We start from the raw sequence: 9,459 nt of genomic DNA on the forward strand, positions 1-9,459 counted from the left end.
AATAAGTCATAAAAGATACCAGTTGATTGTATTCTTGGTATCCAACAAGGTCCACTGTTATTGATACAAATTACCGGGGTGTGTGTGTATGTATATATGTATATGTATATATATATATATATATATATATATATATATATAACTTAATTTAGCCTTACTTTTCCAGTGTAAGTTTTTCCTTTGTCAATTTAAGTATGTTTGGGGGTTAAAGATTCTTAGCTTCTGCAGTCTTTAAGCAGATGTCATGGATGTTTTAGATTTAGGTCTCTTGTACATCTGAAGGATCGTATAATCTACATGTTTAGACCAGCTGCAAAATGAATTCTTAGAAAATCTTGGAATTGGATTTTGAATCACTTTAGTGAAATCCATCCAGTTTCCAGAGATGGCTTGACGAGTAGGAATTAGGGTGGGTCTTTTCATTAAGTTTGTAACATTCTCAGTTGCATTGTACAATAATCTCTCTGTAGAAATAGACATCTTTTATCTATGCTGTAATTCGTCTTCATGCAGAATTTTGGTTCCTTTAACCATCTGATATTCACTTGCATTACCAAAGTTGCCGTAGAACAGACAACTTGTTTTTTCGTATTTTGTTTTGGCTATATGGAATTTAAACATCAAGAAAATTTAAAGTAATCTGAGATATATTTTTTTATCAATAGCCCCCCTCCTACACCCTATGGATTCTTTTTAGGTCTTTCATTAACTGATGGAAACACTTCCTTGCGTTGATGTACCATATAGCACTAATGGAACCAGAAGTCCTCCACTGCTTCACATGCAAATTAGCATGATCTGTCACATATTAACCACGAAACATAACCGTTCCAAACAAAAAATCCTCGCTCATCTGTAATGCATGTCTCCACCACTGCTTGTGTATATCCATTCTATTTTTTAAAATGCAAGATAGCTAGCAATTCCTTATACTTCTGACATCCCTTTTTTTTATGTTGGGCCCATATTTTCTGTTCTTCTCCTTATTCTTTGGCCAGAATTGAAAATGGTGGTTTCTAATTTAAATGAAGTCTATTTGTAAATGTCTGCATTATGTTCCTGGATTTAAATGATTGAACTAATGTTTCAACCTCCACTTGTGAATGTAAAATGTTAGTCTTTTGTAGCTTGGAAAAAAGTTTAGTACGGGAATATATTTTATGTGTTTTGAAATGTATTTAAAGTGCAATGAAGAAAGATGTAATAAAATATATTAACATTTTAAAGGTACATTATAAAGGTGATATTCCAAAGAATCGCTTTGTCTGTTTTGTATTAATAATGAGTTGTTTCTTCAAAATCACATCATAAAAGGTTTAGAATACCTGGAGGAAGAATTCATGACTGCAAGATTACAGGGAAATGGAACAAAATGTACAAACCACACTGAACAAATTTCCATTATATTCTTACAGGTCTATTTATTAAATTGAAACACGCAACAGCAGTGGTAATATACCCTTATACTAAAGTTGAACAATAACAATGTACACAGGTCTAACATTAGTTTAGGAGGTTATTTTGATGAATGCTGTCTCTTTTAGTGGTTTCAGATGGTAAGTAACCTGCTGTTTCAAACATTCAACAAAAATAAAGTGGATACAACTTGTCATAACTATTTAGCCAAAACCTACATCTATGATGTTATATGTACTCTAATGGGAATGTAGGTCTAGTGGTGAAAGAGAAGACAGAGGGAATAACGCTAACTAAGGACCTTGGTGGCTAGGGCAAGGTCACAGGTTGTGGCCCACGCTTGCATCTACTTTCAAAACCAGAGGCAAGCACAAGGAAGTGTAGGGACATTGCCACTAGGTGGCTCAAGTCCGGGGTGCCCGAGGCAGCTCATTCTTTTCTCTATTAGAAGTTACAGCCCTAACAGAGAGTACGGAATTGTAGGGCCTCTTGGTACTGTGTAAGCACGAAGCTTTGTCTACTGTTATGCCATGAATGCTTATTATTCAGGCACATAAAAATTATTTGTTAGGATGCATCCTCGCATATATGTGACATAAACTGGCTGTATATACCTATTACAAACACAATACATTCTACATTATTTGTTAGTGTTCCTCAGGGCTCAGTTCTTGGGCCACTACTTTTTTCCATCTACACCTCTTCCCTTGGACAACTGGCATCTTTGGCTTCCAGTGCCACCTATACATTGATGACACTCTACACTTCCTCTCGTGACCTTTCAACCTCTCTTCTAACTCATCTTACCTACTTTCTTTCTGGAATTGCATCATGGATGGCGTCTCATTATCTGAATCTCAACATATCCGAGACATATCTTATGGTTACTCCGCCATCCCCTCTGTCCACAATTCCTGACATCTCCATTACTGTTGACAACACTATCCAACCAACCAACCAAATTTGCTGCCTTGGTATCACATTACATAATCATCCAGGTATCAACAGCTGGGCCCTCTTTTTCTTTTGCACCAGTATGTGTTAATGTGTATGATTTCATATATTTTACTGCCTGTAACAGCACTACAGTTTCTGCTGGTGCTATGTAATTTCATGTAATAAAAGGGGTGGGGGGAAAAGAGTTTAGTTTAAAGATAAATAAAGCAACTACTGCAAACATTTTTGCATTCTTATTTTCATTTTTAGAGCACATCCGTTTGATTTGTAAATTAAGTCATTATTTTTATTCCTGTATCCTAGCAACATTTAAGTAGCTAAATTTATCTATATGATGAGTGGTTTATGGTAACTCATTATTAGCAACTTAGGAGCTGAGAATGTGTGGCTATATAGTAACTAATTTTCCGTTAAATTGTAATGGTTTAATTCTAAGGTGACTTATTGATAGGCATGTAAACTCTAAAATAATTCACAGACCTCTATTAAAATATTAGGTACTGAAGACAAACATTGAGAGTCACTTAATACCCAAATACATCCATTGCCTATGAAGAGAGGTTGTACAAAATTGTTGCTAATTATATACCATACATACCATACATATGGTAAAGTGTCGCACGTCATTATTTCTGGATTTTCACTAAAGTGGAAATTGTTATATTGCTTCCAAAGAAGTTAACTTGTACTTTTTAGTACCCACAATATTCACAAAGATGCAGCATCACTTAACCTTTCAAGACCTTTTCAGGTGTAAACTTTGATTTTTTTATTTGAATGAAACTGATTAAATGGTTTGTGTTCAAAGCAACGATTCCCGTAAATCCTGGTCTGTTCCCGGCCCTCAAGGCCTGGCGTTCCGCACCCCCGCTCTAGTAGAACCGGCAGTACTATACCTCCTCCATGGTCTGATGACATGAAAAGGAGGCACCTGCACACAGGGCTCTTGCTAGATGCCCCTCTTTAAAGGCCTTTTGTCACAGTATTTACATAAAAAGTGACTAATTGAGCTAGTAGTATTAAAAGGAAATATATTGATCAACATAATAAAAAGGGCATCAGAGTTTATCATGATAATTTTATTTAAAAGAGCATTGCCACCACATAAGACCTCTACACCCAACAACATAGAGTTTGCAGGAATCTATGATCTGCAGACTTTCTTTGTCAAAGGGATGAGCAGAACCACCTAGCAAAGCTAGTGGGTATGCGGCAGCCTCCCAGAGCTACATTTGCCAAGCTGAAAACGCTTGAGCTGCGCTCGTGCCCAGCAACAGCGTTTCAGCCAATCAGGTGATCAGGACAGCCGTGCTGAGCGCAGGAGCCCTAATCACTTAAGATGTTAAAATGGGAAACTGCAGATGGTTAACTCATCCGGTAGAACGCTCTCTATATTGTAGGAAAGAAGATAAGGCGGTCTGTACATATAAAGTACCATGTAAATTAAGAATAAACACAGCATGCCGAAGGAATCTGCAAAAACATTTATTAACAAATCCCATAATAAAGGGAAACACAGGCAATTCAATATGTTAACAGCCCTGGATCAGTAATAGAAGAAAACATTGTAACAGAAAACTGACAAATAGTAACATGTTAAATGTAACAAAACTATCCATGAAAAGTAATTAAAAAAACAAAAAATAGAAAGAGTCCCTGTGAGAAGTATCAAACCTCCCACCAAAGGAGCATCTGCAAGTGCCTTAACTTCCATGAAATCTATTTAGGAGGGCCCTTGGTCTGCTGGTCCTGTCTGGAAGGATGGTGGTAATCTAAGAAGACAATAAATGGAGAATTACAATCAAGGGATACCAAGGTCTGGAGGGCCAGATTGGATATACTAGAACCAGATTGGGCACCCGGTCCTTGCGAATCTTATCCAGTACCTTCATCAGTGTATATGAAGGGGGGAAAGTGTAAGGGGCTGGAAGCTCTGTCCAAAGTAAAGACATTGCATCCATCTTCCAAGCCCCCTCAGTCCAAGTTTGGGAATCTGAGCTGAGGTCTGAGAAGCAAAGAGATCTGCCTCTTGCTCAGTCTGTTGTAGCTGAAATAAAGACATCTTTAATTGTATTGTAGCCAGAGACAGACACTGGATAGAGAATCTGCTAGTTTGTTTGCCTCTCCCAGTACATGAACAGCACTTCGAACATTGTTTCTCAGAGCACAAGCCCATAGGTCCAGAGCTTCTAGGCATAAACTCCTTGACCTCCTGCCCCCTCTGTGATTGAAAAATACAACAGCTGTCCTGTTGTCCGATTGGACTTTTACTGATGAACCTGAGGGATTCAAATGAACTAGACCTTGGAGAGCTAATCTTATTGCTCTCAATTCCAACACATTTATGTGCAGGGTTCTCTCTTGGACAGACCATGTAATGCGAAAGTATTAAGCAGAATTTGTAGTTTATATAAATCAGTGCTTCCAGATTTTTTAAAACAGCAAAAAAATTTAAGAAATGTATAAATAAACACTATACAAGAGCAACAAGGGGTACAGAATGTGAAAAGATTTATTTTCTCTAATCATGCCCATTTATTTTAATTTAACAAAACAAAAGTTTCCATTAAAAATTAATCGACGTTATGCAGACATATATTAGCACTGATACCATTGAAAAAATATTGAAAAAATTGTAATCCCTGTAAAGCAAGTCTTCATTCATCATCCCCTGAATAGTTGTAAAAACTCAGAAACTAATTGTGAGTACTTCCCAATAAAATAATAGTAAATTTGTTGACATTTTCTTAACTCTCTGGATCTGTTCTATTGCTTCAGATTAGATTGCATTGCTCTACTGGATACTGCAGGAGACATTGTAGGAACAATACAGGCAGCATATGGAACTTGGAATATGGACGTCTGGTGCTTGGATTCTACAAAGCACAAAAACTCTTGGAAGTCGTAGTGATGGAATAAAAATTTCTAGTCCTTTATCTGAAAGAGTATTTTTTTCAATATTATTTCCATTTGCACGCATACTGCCATTTACAATATACTGTATTTCCAAATTATTTTTTTTATATATATATTCAGGAATCGAGGCAGCAGGCACAAGACTTGCTTCTATTATTGTTTTTATTCACCCACACATTTTAAAGTACCACAGGTAAAATGTCAAAGTTACAATATAACACCCACCTTTATTCCCCATTAAAAACACTATTATTTCTAGAATAGAAATTTGAATAATTCACTATGGGCTACAGTTGGTAATATAAGATAAGAATGTTTCTGAAAGTTCTTAGCAGCCTTTTACTTTATTAATTTTTGTCACTTTTAAAATCAATAAAAAAAGAAGCATAAAAGCAAAAAAAAAAATCAAACATATATTTCATAATACTTTTATACACTAGAATCAATCATTTTATTTTGACCACTTATCCTGTATTCCGTTTGGTTGAGCTGACACATGGTCTCGCTAATTTTCTAGTAAGATGCTTTAGCTTTTTTACTCTTAATTATAAACTTTAAGGAAATGTATTGCTTTAATTTGAATTCAATATAAATGCTATTTCCCTGCAAGGACTGAGGTTTAACTATTCAATACTGTTCATTCTGCAAAATTATGAAGTATTCCGATCAGAAGAAAGCACCCGGGGCGGATCTTATGTTTGGCACCCCACTCTTTAAAATAACACCCACAAAACATGTAATGTTTGCAATAATATTTATTGCACAAATATCTAAACTGCTTTATCCCAGCATTTCTCTTCCCTTTCAGCACTCTCAGGACTTTGGACTTCTCACGAAGGGACACACAATGACACTCTCCAGAGTCCAGCTAGCTAGCAGCGCACTTGAAGGACACGCTGCACACTGGTGCGTGATGTCATAGCTTCTCCGCAGCATTAACACAGACTTGCATCACAAATGGAGGTCAATGCTCAGCAACGGATGCACACAGACCTGCCAGTTGTCAAAGTAGCAGCAGGACCGGCGGTCACCGTCTTGAAGCTAGAGGCAGGGTCATAACCATAAAAAATAGCGTCCCAGTGCTAAAAGTACACAGCTGATTTAAATTTCATCATCTTAAATAATCCCATCTGTATTTCAGAAATTTGGAAACAGGAAGCACAAACGTTATAATTAAAATACACCTTATTAAAATGGGCCTTATTAAATTAGGGAACTAGAATTAGTGTTCCTTCCATTCGAAAAAATTAATTACAGAAATAGTGATATATGTGTGGGTTATGGCTTCCATGTATAGAGCATAATACACCTGCTCTAAATCAAATGTCCTCCCATGTGGGGGTTGATTACATTAAAGGTCCCTATCTTACTCAGAAACGCTGCCACCTTCTGATTTTAATCAGGCAGAATTGCCAGATATATATAATGGGTGCTGAACACTGTGCTTGTGAATAGGTATTCATATGGAATGCATCCTCTAGTACAGAAGTCTGAATTGACCCAGCAATGCCATTTGCACATTAGCCTGCTACAGGCCAATATTCCATCAGAAGTGAAAGGGAAGACAGCAGATCTCCCGCCCTTAATTTCCCATAGAAATGCTTTAGACTGTGGGTAGTACATTGAAGGCAAATTCATAACACAATAAAAAATGTTCTCATGGGTTTTCCTGTAACCCTTACTGTAAATGGATAATCAGCAGCGTTTTATGACCTTCATTTTACTATTCATTTGCTAAAGGTGAACCCTTGTATTAAGTTGCAATTGAGCTTGTCAGACTGAAAAATCTGTCTATTTTAATCAATGCATAAGATGTGCAGTTTGTGATATTTCATTTCATGTGGTGGCTAGAATGCTAAAAGGTAATGGCACTGAATACTAGCTCCATATAGCAAGTACCATAATTAGTTTTCAGTACATTTACATATGTACTAGTGGATCTACATAAACACCCACTAGTATCACCTCTTCAATGACACAAAGGTGATCAGTATATTATTTTTTTCCCCATTTCCCCAATTTACTGTATAAGGTTCTGGAGACCTTGTCTCCAAAAGAATAAAGGTATTCTGGAACCAAAAGGGGACTACTAAAACGTAGAATGGACTACAGGATACAGACTATTAGTTCTGAACACCCGTTTAAATGCAATAGATCAGGGATATATTTATCTTTTGTGATCCCCTAGGTCTGACTAAATTTACATGCCCCCTAACCAATTTACCCCACCTTCTCCTGCCCTGGCAACACTTCTTCGATTGTAAACTCCACCCTTCCTCTTTTGGTCCCACCCCCTCCTCTATAGGCCCCACCTGCTAATCTCCATACATTAAGCATGGATATTGAGTACCTTCTTATATATTTTGGGGGGTTTTGTACCATTTCAAATGTTTTCTTTAAAATTATAAGAGATAATTAACTAACAAAGAGTGTCAATTCAACCAAGATCAGTCATCCAAGTCAACTATACAAGAAAGATCACAGATGCTCAAATTTGTTAAATTAGCACGTGGCCAGTCTATGATGTGTGTAACATTTACAGACCATTTTCACCCTACGGACAGTGCCATCTTTGTCCCCAATCAGATTTACAGTGCAATCTTTGCCCCAAACAGCTTAACGGTACCATATTTCTTCCCAAACAGCTTAGTTCCAGGTGAGACCTGACTGGAGATAATGTGATAGGGATGAGAGGTAATATTAATGCTATGGCATACAAAGACATTTGTGACAACTGTATGCTTCCAGCTTTGTGGTACCAGTTTTGGGAAGGCACTTTCCTGCTCCATAAAGACATGATTTGATGACATTGTTGTGGAAGAACTTGAGTTGTCTGCACAGTGCTCTGACCTTAACCCCATTGAACACCTTTGGGATAAATTGGAAAGCCCATTGCGAGCCAAGCCTTGTCATCCTATGTTAGTGTCTGACCTCACAAATGCTCTTTTGGCTGAATGGCCATAAATGATCACAAGACACACTGTTATCATGTAAAAATTATAAAAGGTGGGGGCAACGCCATATTAATGCCCATGGTTTTGGAATTGGATGTGCAACAAGCTCATATAGGTGTGATGTTTAGGTGTCCAAATACTTTTGGTCATATAGTGAATATACAGATCCGCATCCAACTAATGCATCATTTAGTAAACCAGTATTTAGCATTTGGCAATAACATAAATAGATGAAGATGAGAGGGAAGTGGTAGCAAAGTTACTACTGACAGATGGTCAGCCAGTGTGATATATCTCTGGAAACACATACAAGAGGTTATACTTTATATAAAGTATCTAGCATATAAATTTACATCGTGTCGCAAGTTTATATATATGTATGTTCCACAAATACAAGCTGCATAGACAGAAAACAGCAAAGTAAACAGAGTTGATTTGAAAGAAAACCTTACAAGAATGCTCTGTTTATCATTTCACATCAAAAATTAAAAGGAGTGACCTGCAACATGCAACACTTGCCCACAGAGAGCCCTACTCAAAGGATTGTTGGTCTTTTCTATGTGTTTGCGTTAGAACATTCCATTTCATGAATTTTTCCATATTTGAAAAACAGCTTATTTTCTTTGGCAAACATTCCACGTCTGAGTACATCTATGAATGCTTAATGTACTATTAGTTCTCTGGATCATTTGCATGAAGCACCAATGATGCCTTTAAGGCCTGACATGAACAATCACGCTGGGAAGCTTAAATCCCTTCACTGTCAGTAATCCCTGTGATGTTGCGAGAAGCTCTCCTGCAATCACTGTATAACATTCAGCAATCTGAAAACCTTCAAATCTTTTTAATATTTCCATAATCGTCCTTGCATTTTAAGTTTTATTCCCAGGCAGCAACATAATAAAAACCAGACATGTTACTGAGGAACACTATTCTTTTTTTGAACTTGATTCTTGACCATGACCACCCAAATTGTAAACTGTACAATAATTGCTCAAATATAAGGCAGTGAGGCCATGATTATAAGGAAATGTGACCCCCAAACTTTATGTCTCATAGACAGGGTAAAATTCTCTGAATATAAGGTGACCCTAAGGAAAGTTAATTCAACCTATTGTAATTATTGGTCTGTCCAGACACAATATACAAATACTACATCAATTGTATCACTCTATATTTTCATTCATTATGTTATTTTTTTATTTTAAATGTTCAT

Source organism: Sceloporus occidentalis, unplaced genomic scaffold, assembly GCF_023333645.1.
Source record: "Sceloporus occidentalis isolate IW3139 unplaced genomic scaffold, rSceOcc1.0.p SCAF_28, whole genome shotgun sequence".
NCBI lineage: Eukaryota > Metazoa > Chordata > Lepidosauria > Squamata > Phrynosomatidae > Sceloporus > Sceloporus occidentalis.